The sequence below is a fragment of the Lethenteron reissneri genome, chromosome 40, assembly GCF_015708825.2.
Source record: "Lethenteron reissneri isolate LAM-NWPU_2019-01 chromosome 40, ASM1570882v1, whole genome shotgun sequence".
Classification (NCBI taxonomy): domain Eukaryota; kingdom Metazoa; phylum Chordata; class Hyperoartia; order Petromyzontiformes; family Petromyzontidae; genus Lethenteron; species Lethenteron reissneri.
In genome coordinates, this window is record NC_083818.1 from 5,277,140 (window position 1) to 5,294,220 (window position 17,081).

At 51.2% G+C, this 17,081-nt stretch overlaps 1 protein-coding gene across 1 annotated transcript in view; it reads left to right on the forward strand.

Annotated features, from left to right (window-relative positions):
• The window catches only part of LOC133352369 (hormone receptor 4-like), a 98,143-nt gene that overhangs the window by 16,013 nt on the left and 65,049 nt on the right, over positions 1 to 17,081 (forward strand). The gene's annotated exons all lie outside the window — the stretch shown is intronic.

The window sequence follows — 17,081 nt, forward strand, 5'->3', positions numbered from 1 at the left end:
CAAATATACAGACGGCCTCAGGGTTGGGTTCTCACCCTACGCTGCTGCTTTCTCCCCGTGTCTCCCCCTCCTCCTCCTCATCCTCCTCTATGCGCTTGCATCCCATGCAGGCGACAACGGCTCGAGGCCTTCTGCTAATGAGATTCCTCCTCGCACTTTAATGAGCGCCGGCTCGCTCGGCGATGAATCGCAACAGCAGGGGTGGCGGGCACGGGGGTAGGCGAAAGGGGAAAAAACCGCACGCCGCGGATTTGTAACGGACGCTAACGAGGAAGAAAAACCGGGCACGTCGCATCGATTCCGGAACGCTTTGAATGGCAATCAACGTGTTTGTTTGTCCGCGGAAGCATTTAAATCGCGATTATGTTTTGTTTGTCTTCTCTGTGGAGTCCGGATGTGCTCCCCCTTGGTTCAGCCTGGGTGTCCACCCGTCTTTGGATTCTCCGGTTTTCTCTCATCGCGAATAAAAGCACAAAAACTAAAGTAAATATGATGTGATAATTGTTTTTTTACCCTTTAATCTGGCAACAAAACTAACACCTCTTTTTAAGAGGAGTCATGTTTGCATAGACCCCAATACCTATAGTCATAATGCAAACAAAAACATAACTCTGATAATGTATGCACTGTCCTTGAAGTTGATTGGTCCACACCCGAGACAGCTTTCCTTAGAGCCTAGTCTCACATGGGTTGGACCAGATGACGCCAAAAGGCGCACAACTCAAAGACAATGCACCATCAGAGTATGAGAGCTCGGGGTAAGCATTTACACAATTGGTACCTCATTTGCCAGTAAAAAAAATTATCATATTTTTTTAAATCATATTTTATCATATTTTTTTTTACTGGAAAATGAGGTACCAATGGTGTAAATAGGATGTGTTTCGTCGATTGATTTTGGCTGCGGCTCACACAGGAGTCCGTGGGTAATTAGCGCCGCAGATGAGGGACGTTGTACGGGACTCGTGGTGTTATTTATAGGACGGACGAATAGAAACAAAACAACAACCACATCGATAATTATTAGAGCAGCGAAGGCTGTGCGAGCAGTAGCAATATCGCGTCAGATGAAGAAACAAAATGAGGCGGCCAATGTGTTTTAATTATTTTGTAAGAGAAGGGGCGGCACTGAGAAGTCCCAGGGTCCAGAGAGCAGAGGTCGCAACCGGGTACCCGATACCCGTACCCTACCCGATACCCGGCTACCCGTACCCGGCCGGGTACGGGTACCCGTTTGCGACCCTGGTGCGGCCGGGTACGGGTAGGCCGTGAGTCACTAGTGAGTAACCGTTTGCCACTCATTTCCCAACGTCTTGTCTCTTCTCACAATTCAAGTTCCTAGAATTAACCCACCCGCGCCTGCAACATGGCTTCATCCCAGAGGTCGCAATCAGGTACCCGATACCCGTACCCTACCTGTACCCGGCCGGGTACGGGTAGGGTACGGGTACGACCGGTTACGGGTACCCGTTTGCGACCCTGGTGCGGCCGGGTACGGGTACGGGTAAAGGATCAAAACCCGTTTGCGACCTCTGCCAGAGAGTGAGGGGCAGGGCCCAATTAGTTGGAGGGGGGGGGAGAGTGGATCGGCTAACATCATTGCATGCATGTCCTGGCGGTTGTGTTGGCCGCCGTAAGTGATTCACGTGGACAGGGCAGAGAATGAACTTTGGTGGGCCAAAGGGGCATGTGGTGGTTGAGTGAGCACGTGGTGGATCGGTCGCAGTGAGTGCCGAGCACATAAGTAAGAGGGTGAGTGGGCAGGTGGCCAAATGAGTGAGCTAGTGAGTGGGTGGCTTAGCACATAAGTAAGAGGGTGAGTGGGCAAGCGCTCAAATGAGTGAGCCCCGCCCCCCCTCCCAATACGTTCCATTCATTGGCTACCACATTCTGATAAGCCCCCCCCCCTCTCCTCCCACCTTAACTTGTATTTAAGAACTTGCATCTTGGAATCCCTGCCTCACTTGATACAGAAAATCTGGCTGTGACGGTCCAACCTGATGACGGAGACTTGTGTTGCCTCCGAAACGTCGTGATTTTTATTCTTTTATTTTATATTAATTTTAATTTCATTTTTTTACCTACGTGACTTTACCAAAACAACTAAGAGTATGAGCTCGTGAGTGGTTGAGCGAGCAAGCGAGCGATCGAGAGCTCAGTCGAGTGACTTTACGATTGTACGTACGACCAAGCGAACGAGTGAGTGAGCGAGTGAGAGATTCGGGAGAGCGAGCGAGCGATCAAGTGACGGAGCGCGCGCGCGATAGACAGAGAGAGAGTTAGAGAGTGAGCGAGCGGTGACCCACCGCTACCAAAAGCCGATGGGATGCGTGAGAACGATGGCTCCGGCGTTTCCATCGAGTGGCTCCACTCGTGCGCGCGCACCGCGGGTGAAGCAGGACTTCTCGACTCGGGCGGAATCATCGCCAGGGTTGCCAACCTTTCCAGGATTGCTCCAGAATCGCTCCCTCCCCCGCACCACCAGAATGCCCCCCCCCCCCTTGATGAGTGAGGTAGCTGCAGCTGCAGCAGCATTCGAGACGATGCATGCATTGCACTTCAAGTTTCAAGTTTCATTTATTAGGTATAGCCCTGTGAGCCATGCGGCTCTTGAGTCGGGTGCAACCGCAACAAACTAAATATGAACAGAGAACATCCCAAAGCGATGACGCGTAACAGAAACATCCTGGAATAAACCAGCAAATATCCCCCCCCCCCCAAAAAAAAGTATTAAAACGCTGTGTGAAAAAATCTCAATGTGGTGCAAGCCAACAACAACAACCATAAGACAATTTAGATTAACCATATGTTTTCAAATCACTAAAATAAAGCTATAAAACAATGTAACAACTGTAATCATAGGAACTGTGATTTAAATTGAACAATAAACGATATTCATAACACGTATGACAAAACTTGCAGCCATAGCTGGCAGCATGACACTCCCAGTGTATGATGTGTGAGTGAGTCAGCGGCAGCGTGACTTGTTGCCCTCTTCTGGAATTGAGAGATCTTCATCGTTCTTCTCGAATCAGAATCTTTATTTTAACTGCAGGAGGAATCCGATGAGCTATTAAGCTCCTTTTCACAGATGTCCAGTATTTGCGAGGCCCCGCCGTGGCTAGGAGATGTTAACTACCTCGTCCGGTATACAAGAGGTTGGGGATTCGATCCCGACCCTGACGCCTGCTGCTGTATATTTGGAGTTTGCATGCTCTCTCTCCATGGTCGCGTGGATTTTTCTCCAGATTCTCCGGTTTTGTTTACAAGGCGCACGGATGCCTTGTGCGTGTAGTTTTTTTTTTTAGTAAATCATTGAAAATCCATAATATAGCTTTTTTGGGTTAGAGAGCGTCAATATAAATGTGTCGTTAAACCCGCCACCACCAGCCACACCGCCAAAGAGTAAGGTTTGTCGCATAAACAGAAGATACCAGTAATCTGATTGTAAATGTTGTGGATTTGCTCTGCAACACACCGGTGTGCTGTACTAGTAACGAAATGGCATGTTCTGTTAACGTGACAAACCTTACTAATTGCCTTTGTATTATGGACGATAAATAACCAATGACTACCACAACCGTGCCTTCTTCGTGGGACTTTTTTCCGGGTCCTATGGGTTTTTTCCTTCCACCATGTAGAAAAACGTGCGTTTCGAGTATTTGGCTGCTATACATCTCCAACGTAACGATACGCCACTTCGTTCATCTATTATTTGTGACCGGGTCGCTTCTGAAAAAGAACTCTAAGGCTCAGGCGGGCCTTGCCTGATAACGTCTAATACAAGCAAAGTTCCCTTGATACGACCCCCGGGGTTTTTTGTTGCAGTTCGTGGCTGCGAAAAATCACAGGGCCGACGCGACCCAGCAGTCGAGCGCCTTTCACAGCTTGTCTTGTCGGCGATGTGCCCGCGGTTCGACCTCTGGCGGCCGCCCCTATTTAATACTGCGGCTGTGCGCATTCACGACACGGAGGCAACGCCGCCGCCGTCGCCTCGGGCAGCTGCTTCGCTCTGACAGTGGACACGTGTCAAGGGTCACGTGGCGTCACGCGCAGGGACAATTGTGTGCTGGCGTCAATGTCCGAATTTGAAAAATTGCACCGCAAATAATGATGATGATTTACATCTCTAAAGCACCCGTGAGCAATCGTTCTCAGGGGCGCTATGCATGGCAAGCGGAACCGAGGGAAGAAGAAAAAGAAGTGAGAAGGACGTTTGAAAATAACTGAAGAGAGAGAGAGAAGGGCTGCGTGTAGATGCAGCACTTGTCGTAGTTTAAAAAAAACAAGAGTGAGCGAGAGAGTGAGCGAGAGAGCGAGAGAGTGAGGGGGGGTACATAAAAGAAAGCATAAAAAAAAACGAAATGATGAACGAAGCAGAGTGCCGACTACACCGAGCATCTTGTTTCCTCTGATCGTAAAAAAAGGGAGAGAGAGAGAGAGGCATGTGTATACAGATACGCTTTTCGTCGAAATTTGAAGATTTGCATATCTCTGTGAAGTCCTGGCAAGGAGTCCCAGAGTTGAGGTGCCGCAATTGCGAAGGCAACGATCATCCCACCCCCCCCCCCCCCCCCCAGTGTGTAAGCCCAGAGACCGTGGTGACGGCGAGCAATGCACAATCTTGAGGATCTTCTTACTGATCTTGATGGAATATGCGTGGCTAATGTAGGTCATGAATGTAAGTGCAAATGGCTGTGCTCAATTGGATTGCCTGTACAACTAGTAATCGTCCCAACCCTCCCCACCCAAATGCGAAAACTTGGCAGGACCCTCCTGAAATAGGCCATGAGACTCGGTGACGCTTTTCTGGGTGTAAGAGAATAATAACAATGATAATCCGGACGTTCTGACAATCGAATTATCCGCGACCACGAACGGATAATTGAATCTGCCCTTTCCACCCCCATATCGGCGTGAAATAAGAGTCCTTTAATCTATACTACTTCATGAGAAGTAATCCGCGGTCATTGCCGTGGATGCACTGGCCCCCGTCAAAGTAATGTGGAATTTCCACCGCGCGACTCGGAGCCGCCGACGGAGTTGAGCGCCGCCGAAGGTGAATATGGCACCGCGCAATTCGTCTGGAATTCCGTGCCGTCGACTTCGTTTTGCGATTCCTCCACAGAGGCACTCGCGGGTCTCTGGACATTTGCGCCACGTTTGTAAGGAGCTTAGTGATATTTACACAGAAAGAGACCCACAGCTGTTTCCCCCCCCCCCCAAGCCCCTCATCTCCCAGCCTCCCACCTTCAATCGCTGCTTCAATCCGTGTTGGCAGTTTCGGGCTATTTTAACAATGATAATGCATCTTCTTGGTTCTTTTGGTAAAGTCACGTAGACGGGAAATAATAAAATAATAAAAATAAAACATAATAAAATAATTCTCACGACGTTTTGGCCACAACGCAAGCAGCCGTCCTCAGGTGAAGGTCTGTCGGAACTTTACCGAAAGAACCAAGAAGATGAATCCCTGCAGTCACGAAAGCTTCAAATCGAAATTTAATGATAATGCAGTGTAGCACCTCCTCCTCCTAACCACGATAATTGGTTCCACGAAACCGGTGGTGAAGTGATTAGGTTGTTAAGGGAGGAGAGGAAATGCGCGCTTAAAGGCTTAATTCGCTCCGACAGCATCGAAAGTTATACCATTTTTTTTCTCCACCCAAAAAAAGGCACCTTGTTATTCGAATCGATGGATATTAACGCGTAAAGTTATTAACACCATTGTAATAAAGGACTCCTTCACACGATGTTGGTCTCTGTTGGTCCTTTATTGATGTTCTTCTCCTCCTCGCTCCGCTGGCCTCCTCCTCGGCCCAGCGTCGTCTCTCCTTGCGCCCCGCGCACTCTGCAGCTACTCTGCTGCCTGTGCAACCTCGCACCCTCTGCTAGCCTCCGCTAGCCCTGCAGCTACTCTGCTGCCTGTGCAACCTCGCACGCCCTGTGCGCCCCGCGCACTCCGCTCTCTCCGCACCCCGCTGGCTGGCGCCGTCTGGCGAGCCCTATCAGCCTCGCGGCTGAAGGCACGGCGGCCACCCAACGTGGTCTCCCTCTTCACTCCCTCGACTGCTCCAGATGTCTTCCGGTCTCTTTCCTATAACCTCTCTCCCACGTGACCCTGACTCCTCCCTCTCCCACGTGACCCTGACTCCTCCCTCTCGGATCGTCACATACGGCCTTCCCATTAACGCTCGCATTACACCATTATAAACACTTGCTATTAAAAGAAACACGGTTAATACGTGCATTCATTAGAATTTAGTTGTACCGCCAACAGCCCGTCGTTTACAGAAAGCGAACACATTGTGCGCTTTGGAGGCCTGGCGTTAAGCGATTAGTCGTTAAGAGGGGTGGTCATTAAGAGGGGTTCTACTCTACACAACATTATACACTACACTACAATACACTACACTACTGTACACTACACTACTGTACACTACACTACAATACACTACATTATATACTACACATTGTGCGCTCTGGAGGCCTGTCGTTAAGCGATTAGTCGCTAACAGGGGTGGTCGTTAAGAGGGATTCTACTCTACACTACATTATACACTACATTCGACACTACACTACACTATACACTACACTATACACTTCACATTGTGCTCTCTGTGGCCCCATCGTTAAACGATTAATCGCTAACAGGGGTGGTCGTTATGAGGGCTTTAAATTAATAACAACAGCAGCAGAACGATTTGTGACAACAGCGCTTTCAGATGCGCTTCTGCGGCCGTCTGGAACGCTCTTCCTTCCGACGTTATCTACGTACGGTGCGAGGGAAGTTCTACATACGAACGTACATTAGGAAGCCACTGGAGCTGTCCAATTTTAAATAATCTAGATTGAAAACGAATTTCTTTCACAACTGCGTTTTGTGCTTAATCTGTTGTCCTTCGACCCGCACCTCCGATTTGCGTGATTGGTCTACGTACGGTGCGAAAGAAGTCCAGCATACCATACGTAATTGTAGAAAGTGGTCGTATGGATTTCTTGACATACGCACACAACTTGCGGGCATTTGCCTTCTCGTAGAAGTCAGCCTCGCGAAAAAGAAACAAAACTTGCAGTTCAACGTACGTACGTACGCAACGCAGGCAAATTTCGCGAAAGCGATAATCGCGGTACCCCCCCCCCCCCCCGTGCGCCGACCTTGACCAGCGCAGCGCTTTCACTTTGAACGTTGAACTCACGTCGCGCCGTTACGTAGCGAACCGTGCTAGTCGGAGGTCACCCCTCGTGTGTGGTTCTCAGATTGTTTGACTGCTGTACATTTCCACACGATGGGCCACTTCGTTGAGCTATCATTTGTGGCCAGGTCGCTTCTGAAAAATAGCTCAGTGGGCTTTACCTGGTCACATAATGCGTAGTCTAGTTGTAGGTTATTTTTTTTTTGCGGTTGTACTTTACCGTTCCTATTCTTTGCACTCCGATCGTGTCTTTGTACTGTTTGTTGTTGTAACGATCTGACCCGTCACGACTGGAGATCTGTGAAAAAGAGCTTCAAAGCTCATCGGATTTTTCCAGGATAAATACTAATTCACAATCTGATGACTAAGGGGGGGCACCAGGGGAGCATTGGAGAATGGCCTGGATCACACACACAATACAGAGACCCATAGAGATACATAGACCCATAGAGACCCATAGATATACATTAGAAACCCATAGAGATACGTAGAGATACATAGAGACCCATAGAGACCCATAAAGATACATAGAGACACATAGAGATACATAGAGACCCATAGAGATACGTAGAGACCCATAGAGACCCATAAAGATACATGGAGACCCATAGAGATACGTAGAGATACATAGAGATCCATAAAGATACATAGAGACCCCCAGAAATATATAAACAACGTGTGTTTGAATGCGTCTGTGTGTGTGCGCGCGTGTGTTTATGCTTCCCCCAAAAGGATGACATCGTGGCACAAGAAGAGTGGTAGAAGAACGAATGCGCCATGAATGTGACGTCATTCGAGAGTAGGCGGAGCAGACCCGGGGCGAGACTCAATGTGAATTAACCGGGTGACGGTCGCTGTGAGATTCACTGCCTCTTTGTTATAGCTATTGTTTGTTAATGCGTGTCCTCATGTTCCAGCTGGGGTGGAATGGTGGAGCCAAGTGAACCCCAGGTGTCCCAAGAGTTAAATTCCTCGGCAACGTAAAAAATGTTACTTCTTCTTGGTTAAATTTCGATTTAAAGCTTTCGTGACTGCAGGGATTCATCTTCTTGGTTCTTTCGGTAAAGTCACGGAGAAGGGAAGTAATGAAATAATACAAATAAAACCTAATAAAATAATTCTCACGACGTTTCGGCCACAACGCAAGCAGCCGTCCTCAGGTGAAGACCAGGTCTGTCGGGGAGACAGCGTCTGACAGACCTGGTCTTCACCTGAGGACGGCTGCTTGCGTTGTGGCCGAAACGTCGTGAGAATTCTTTTATTATGTTTTATTTTTATTATTTTATTATTTCCCTTCTACGTGACAATGTTACTTACTTGTTTCTCATGCTCGTCAACTCAGGAATGCCTCGCTGAGTTCTGAAGACTCCTTTATTTACCCCCAGGAGTGTCCTGCCAAATTATTGTTTATGTTTGCAATAGGAGAGCGATGATGTGGCAAAGTTATGAATTCATCACTGGCAGGATCCCGCATAACTTCAGTGGTAAATAGGATGCCGAATCTGTAGGTTTTTCATCGCTTCTGAAACCTACACCTCACTCCCCGGTCTCTTGACGTCATTTCTCCTTGTCAACTTCACCCGTGTCGCGTGACGTCACCACTCACCTCGCCAACGCACCCCAATCTAGCATGACGCAATCACCCCTCTCTGCTCCAACACACCAATGTCGCGTGACGTCATAACCCGCCCCCCCACTCACGGGTCTCTTGACGTCATTGCTCCCTCTCCTACACCTCACCCGCGCCCCGTGACGAATTCAATATTCACCGCTGTTATTGACCCGTGCACAGGACTTGAGCTCGGGTCGCGAAGTGCGCTAACCACTGCACTACCGCTCCCCCTTTCATACAAAGACAAAGATTCCCCAAGTGTTTTTAGGGCAAGTGCTGTTAGCGAGTAGCAGCTATGAAGACCGGAGACGGCAGCACCACGCCCGGTCGCCTTTGTCTTCCTAGTGGCGATGTTTCCACATCGCACCAGGTACACATTTAAGGCTGAGTCGACCTAGGGGAGGCCCAGGACCGGCACAGATAATCGTCACCGGTGTTGGCCGTCAGGTTCGTAGAGCAGCGCGCTAACCGCTACACCTACCGCTCCCCCACACACAACAACCGCCATTCGCCACTAAGTGGCGGTGACGTCACCACGGCGCTTGTACCAGGCCATGTGCACCTTGAGGCCACGTGAAGTGTCGAACGCCCGTTGGCACACACACTCACATACACACACTCAGTACTCACACACCCCCCCCCCACTCGTGCCCCCACTGCTGCCTTCGTTGGGGTGGGGTGGGGGGTCTCAACAGAGCGGCGACCGCGGCACCACCGCGGTGAATCATCCGGCTATTGTTTAATCCCCCCTACCCAAGTAATCGCGCGGAAAGCTTCCTCCCATTCTAGATTTGAAGCTTTCGTGACTGCAATGATTCATATTCTTAGGTTTTTTCGGTAAAGTCACGTAGGTGAAACATTAAAATTAATAAAAGTAAAATAAAATAAAAATCACGACGTTTCGGAGGCAACACAAGTCTCCGTCATCAGGTGGACCGTCACAGCCAGATTTGCTGCATCAAGTGAGGCAAGGATTCAAGATGTAATCCCTTAAATGCAAGTTGAGGGGGGAGGAGAGGGGGGGGGGGAGCTCATCAGAATGTGGTAGCCAATGAATGGAACGTATCGGGAGGGAGGGGGGCAGGACTCAAAGAAGGCACGAAGTGCTACGTAGAACGCATCGGGAGGGGGAGGGTGGCGAGCAATGACCAAGCCCGAATGACCTCATTTCAGCCAATCGCAGAACAGATGGCCTGACGGATGGGCTGCTTGGGGGATGCTTTTTTTTTTATAAAAAAAAATATTAGTGACCTTACAGCCCCTTGTCGTTACGTGGCTGGGCGATGGCCTTGCCCTGCTCCGTGTCGTTCGTGAGGGTTGTCTGACCGTACGCTCGCCACACCATTCCAGTTGCGGGTGTTGACAATGGCAGCACAGGTTGTCACTGATGTGGAGGGGGAAAAAACCGGAGGAGGACCCAGATAAAAACCCACGCGACCACGGGGAGAGAGACACCGCAAACTCCAAACATACAGCAGGCTTCGTTAGGGTCGTGATCGAACCCACGACCTCCTGTATACCATGGGAGGTAGTCAACATCTCACCACGGGAAGAGAGACACCGCTAACTCCAACCATACAGCAGGCTTCGTCAGGGTCGTGATCGAACCCACGACCTCCTGTATACCATGGGAGGTAGTCAACATCTCACCACGGGAAGAGAGACACCGCTAACTCCAACCATACAGGAGGCATTGTCAGGGTCGTGATCGAACCCACGACCTCCTCTATACCATGGGAGGTAGTCAACATCTCACCACGGGAAGAGAGACACCGCTAACTCCAACCATACAGCAGGCATTGTCAGGGTCGTGATCGAACCCACGACCTCCTCTATACCATGGGAGGTAGTCAACATCTCACCACGGGAAGAGAGACACCGCTAACTCCAACCATACAGCAGGCTTCGTCAGGGTCGTGATCGAACCCACGACCTCCTCTATACCATGGGAGGTAGTCAACATCTCACCACGGGAAGAGAGACACCGCTAACTCCAACCATACAGCAGGCTTTGTCAGGGTCGTGATCGAACCCACGACCTCCTCTATACCATGGGAGGTAGTCAACATCTCACCACGGGAAGAGAGACACCGCTAACTCCAACCATACAGCAGGCTTCGTCAGGGTCGTGATCGAACCCACGACCTCCTCTATACCAGGGGAAGTAGTCAACATCTCACCAAGGGAAGAGAGAGAGAGACACCGCAAACTCCAAACATACAGCAGCCATCGTCAGGGTCGGGATCGAACCCACGACCTCCTGTATACCAGGGGAGGTAGTCAACATCTCACCACGGGAAGAGAGAGAGAGAGACACCGCAAACTCCAAACATACAGCAGGCTTCGTCAGAGTCGGGATCGAACCCACGACCTCCTGTATACCATGGGAGGTAGTCAACATCTCACCACGGGAAGAGAGGCACCGCAAACTCCAACCATATACTAGGCATCGTCAGGGTTGGGATCGAACCCACGACCTCCTGTATACCAGGCGAGATATTTAACATCTCACCACTACAGTACCTGGTACAGCGATACCCCGGTTTACGTTGGGGGGGGCGGGGTGCATTCCTGAAAGGTGCGACAACGAATATGAAAACGACGTCAATCAAAGCGATTGTCAGGCGTAGCAGGCGGTGAAAGCGAAGGCTGAGAGGCGACGGATGACGATGATGTAAATCTGGGGATAATATGACTGTGCATCGGCCTAAAAAAACACCACCCCCCGGTGCTGAGGATTTACCTGCGACGTTACGGCCTCCTGTATACCAGGCGAGGTAGTTAACATCTCGCAAAAACAACAACAACAACAACAACAAAACTCCTTGAGACAAATAACATTACAAACTTCACACGGAAAGGCGCTCGGGTCGGGAATCGAGCCGCATGCCTTTTGTGCTATTGGGACCACAGGACGTGGCACCGCTGCAGCCTCACGCTGCCCAAGCCGATCGCACTGCTACTGCTCATGATGGATGATGGTGTGGGAGCGAGGCACCTATTGCAATGGGGGGGTGGGTGGGGGGGTAAGATACGACCGTATCGCACTCTTGAGCCCCACCGGACGCGAGTAGAACCTTGCGAGACCCCCCACCCTCTTGTACTTCAGGGTAAGCCGAACTCTCTTGAACTTCCTTTGCACCCGTACGTAGCTAACCGCGACAATCTCCGCCACGCCACGCATCCCCGACGCCCGGGCGGCGTGACGAACGGCACAATTAGCGCGAACGCTCGGCGAAGGGTGCCGTGAAAAGGTGGGGGGGTTGGGGGGAGAGGTGGGGGGGGAGAGGTGGGGGGGAGAGGTGGGGGGGAAGATGGAGTTGGGCGGGGGGGACCATCGCTGTGTGAAGTGCGCTGCGACTGCCGTCAAGCGATGCTGGGTGAAATTACGGGCGAACGCCGCTGACGATCAGCGGGGACCACGTCTCATGCACGTTTCATCCACGTTTCATCCACGTTTCCATCCCTCCCTTCAGCTCCCGTGTGGACGCTCGTGCGCGTGATGCACACACCGCTCGTTTTCAAACATCCGTTGTATTTATTTTTTTATTATTATCATTATATATTTTTTTAAGAACACCACCACCGGCTCATCCCGAAAGTGATTTTACAGCCGATGGTTTGGTTGGGTTCACAAGTATTTTTCAGCCGTTTGGGTCAGGGCCCGATTAAGTTTGATCGGGGGAGAGGTGGGGGGGGGGGGCTTCCCAGGGTTTGTGAAAGTTTTTTGGAAGTGCTTTTAATGTCAAGTGCGCGACCGCTGTTCCCGGGAATGATTCGTGTCACCCGGCCCACCTCGTCCTGTCCTCGTAATGCCCGGGCAGTGCCACGGCGGTGACGACTCACATTTGCGGGGAGCGGTGGCACAGCGGTTAGCGCACTGTGCTACTAAACCCCGGCGAGCCGAGTTCGATTCCCGCTCACGGCCAACACCAGGTGACGATTATATTTATCTTCTTGGTTCTTTCGGTAAAGTCACGTAGAATGTAAATAATAAAATATTGAAAATAAAACATAATACAATAATAATAATAATATATTAATATAATAAAATAATATAATAAAAAGATTATATTTATCTTTCAGTTTTTGTTTAATTTATTAGGTATAGCCCTGTGAGCCATTCGACTCTTGAATCGGGTGCAAACACAGCAAACAAAAAATAAAAACATGAACAAGGAAACATCTTAAAGTGACTGCGCACAAACAGAAAAATCCAGGAAAAAACTGCAAAGTCTTCCAGAAAAAAAGCATCGTACACCAACGCTGTGCAAAAAACCCAGTGAGATGCAAGTTAAACAACAACCACAACCACAAGACAACTTAGATTAAAGCCATCATTCTAACTCCGTACTACAACAAACAAGCATGGCCAAACCAAAAAACTTTTCGAAATCACCAAAATAAAGCTATAATCAATGTAACAGTGATCATATGAACTGTGACCGAAATTTCACAATTAACCGCATAAACAACATGTACTACCAAAAGCCCTGTAGCATAGCTGGCTGCATGAGTCACTTCACAACAACAGGAGCAATCAGTAGGAGTATCAACATTTTTCAAATGCACCTTCAAAGATCAGCACCGGTCGCTGGGTCCTACCCTAATTTGACTCAGTCTCAAATGAGCACCTGGAGCGGTGTGTTAGTATCGCCACGAGGGAGACAAAGGCGGCCGGGCGTGTTGTTGGCCACCCACCCCCTCGTGTGCTCTGCCGGCCTTCATAGGTGCTTCTCGCTAACGTGACTCACCTCAACCGCCTGCTTAAGGCGACACGCAGGATCTTCGTCTTTGGTGACAGGCAAAAGACATGCGCGCGTGGTGCGTAGATGTAACCTCTGTGGATTTGGCAGCACACACTGGCGTGTGCGTGGCATGTACTTAGGGAGCCGTGTGAACGTCGTTAAATATGTTTGTTTTTCAGCCCGCTTCCAATGTTTCTGTTGCTTGATGGATTTTCTCACCGTTTTACAGATTTGAATTGCTCAAATAACGCATATCCTTAAAGGACAATTTATACGCGACTTCCTTGTGCTTACTCTTTGGTTCTTTCGGTAAAGTCACGTAGAAAGAAAAGAAAATACATAATAGAATACGACGTTTCGTTTGCGAAGCAAGCAACAGTCATCAGGTGTGAATGCAAGCTCGGAGAGAGACACATATACAGAGAGAGAGACAAACACAGACACGGTGAGAGACATACACAGAGAGAGACATACAGAGAGAGAGACAAACACAGAGAGAGAGACATAGAGAGAGAGACAAACACAGACACGGAGAGAGACATACACACAGAGAGAGAGACAAACACAGAGACTTTGACTTTTAAAAGATTTTATTACTGGGGCGACAATTGCGCCCCAGCCGCTTCTCCAGTCAAAAAACACCGTGGTCATGCGACCAAGACTCCCTCCGGCGGGTCACAACAGAAGACCGAACAAAAAAGCGACACCCGTGGCACGCACGCCACTCTCGTCGTTCGCGAGCGCGTTGCTCCCTCCCACGCGCCTCACAGCCACTGCACCACTCGCGCGCGTCCCGCCGCCGAACAGTCACGCACACAAACGGTCACAGGTTTATTGTCAGCATGCCGTTCTCGCAGGTGCAGAGCGCAGAGCCGGCTTCCCACTTCTCCCGAAAGAAGTCGTAGTTTCCGCTCACTTGGCCATAGTATTCATGCTCCAAGTGGAGCCTCGCTCCTATTAGGCCCCTCATCATTGCAACTGTCGAACAGTTGCTGTCTGGGTTTGTGTCGTCTTTGAGTCTTCCCTTTTTCCGTGTCTTATAAATCGCCAGTTTAGCTTGTGCGACGACGAAATTCGCCAGCGTGTGGCGTTTATTTACGCTACGTCGCACCCCGCACACGAGCGTGCTTTCGAAGAAAGGTATCTCCAATTTCTGAAAGACACTCCTTAACGTTTGGAAGAGCGGTGCCAGTCTCCGACACTTTACATACATGTGGGCGAGGTCCTCCCTCTGGCCGCAAAAGACGCACGCGTCGGATGCTCCCGGGTTGACTCGCTCCTCCCACGCCGCCGAGGGTAGGGTCCAGTGGGCCAACCTCCATTGGAGGTCCCCGCTTCGCTTTGCCACCGGGGCCTTGTACATCTCAGCCCACTGAGGGGTGACATCAATCAGTGGGGGGAACACCTTTGCCCACTTCGTGCAGGGCAGGTCCTCAAGGGCTCGCCGGTGTAAGACCTTCACGCAGAAGTTGTACAGCGCCTTCTTGGAGGCGCTCTTCAGGGCGCCGTCCTCACAGTTCTCGAGTTTTAACAGCATCCCCGTGTCACTTCGCCCAGCGGGCTGTACACCGGCGATGCGCAGCTCCGGAAAGGCGGGAGGGGACGTGTGATCGTGGCCTGTGTCGTCTGGTGCATTCAAGTGTAGGTGCAGGCCTTTGGCCACCGTGAGTGTCGCACGCAGTATTTTTTCTCCAGCCAGTGCAGTGCGAAGGCCTGCGGTTCGGCTTATTTCGGCCGCATTTTTCCATTTGCGGCCTCCCTCGCGGTTTTCCACAAGGTCCCTGACCGCCCGCACTCCGGCTGTGGCGAAACGGTGTGCCATCGTCTTCTCTTGCCGGATGTCTGCAAAAAGGTCATTGTAGAACAGGGGTTCTTCCATGAAGGCGCCCATGCCACCGTACGGGTCCTCTCTCTTCCACTCCAAGCTCCGCCACGCCTCCGCAACGCCGCGATAGTACAGGGGGAGCCCCGTGCAGTCAATGCGGGCGAGGTCCGCCAGGAAGAGTTCTTTCCCGTATCCTAGCCGTCCCCCTGCGTGCCTCAGCAGGGCGGCGGCCAGTGACTTCCACGGTGCCTCGTCCGGGTCGTAGAGCAGGCTCTTCACAGCCTGAAGGCGGAACACCATAATCCGGGCGGCGACGTCCGTGAGTCCCTGCCCGCCCTCGTCCAACGGCAGGTGCAAGACACCCGGCCTCATCCAGTGTTTACCTGCCCAGACGAAATCAACGAGCGCTCTGTTCGCCTTCGCGATCAGCCATCTGGGCGGCTGGAGGACCTTCGTCGTGTGCCACAATATTGAGGCAGCAAGATTGTTCGCGACCAGTGTCCTCCCTCGAAAGGACAAGTGCTGTAGGAGGTGCTGCCACGCTCCCAACTTTGCCTCGAGCCTCTCGAGCAGGTCCGACCAGTTTTTTCTGACCGTTTGCGGGTCGCCCAGGTACACTCCGAGGTATCGGACCCCGTCCTCCCGCCACGCTACCCCGCCCGGAAGGGTCCCTAACTGTGTGGGGTTCTGTGGTCCGACCCTCAGCGCCGTGCACTTCTGCCAGTTTACTTTGGCACTCGTGGCTCTTTCATAGTTCCCTACAGCCCGGCTCAGCGCCGCAACGTCGTCTTGGCTTCTAATCACCACGCACACGTCCTCCGCGTACGCCGAAAGTTTTACTCTCACCTCCCCGGGTCCAGGAATATCCAGCCCGGTCAGGGCGTTCCTTAAGCTCTCGAGGAGCGGCTCCAGCGACAGCGCATAAAGGAGCCCTGACAGGGGGCACCCCTGTCTTACTCCCCTTGTCGCAGGGAAGGGCCGGCTCAGTCGCTGGTTTATTTTAAGCATGCTGTGGACATTGGCGTACAGCAGTCTGACGTATTTCGTGAAGGCGGTGCCGAGGCCGAGAGAGAGCAGGAGTTTCTCCAGATACCCATGGTCCACTCTATCAAAGGCCTTCTCCTGGTCCATGAAGAGTAGCCCCACCGCCGTGTTCTGCATTTTGGCCACGGATATGATGTCCCTTACGGTGTGTATGTTGCTATGAATGCTGCGACCCGGGACACAATAAGTCTGTTCGCTCCGTATGATGAGCCCTGCCACCATCTTTAGGCGGTTCGCCACGGCCTTGGCAATGATCTTATAATCTGTGCACAACAGCGAGATGGGCCGCCAGTTCCGAATTTGCTGCAGGTCGCCTTTTTTCGGCAGCAGTGTGATCACTGCCCTCCTGCAGCTCAGAGGCATCTCTCCCCTTCTTAGACTATCCTCTAACATTTCCATCAGACAAGGGCCGAGCAAATCCCAGAACGCCGCATAGAATTCCACCGGCAGTCCGTCAATTCCCGGCGCTTTCCCTCTCGGCAGCCCCTCCATGGCGACGCACAGCTCTTCCACGGTAAAGGGCTTCCCCAGCCTCTCCCTTTCCTCGCACCCTAGGGTGGCGTTTCCCTTCAGGAGCTCCTCGACCGCTCCCTGCTGCGTATGTTCGCTCTGGAGCAGGTCAGAGTAATAGCGCGTGGCGATCTCTCTGATTTCTT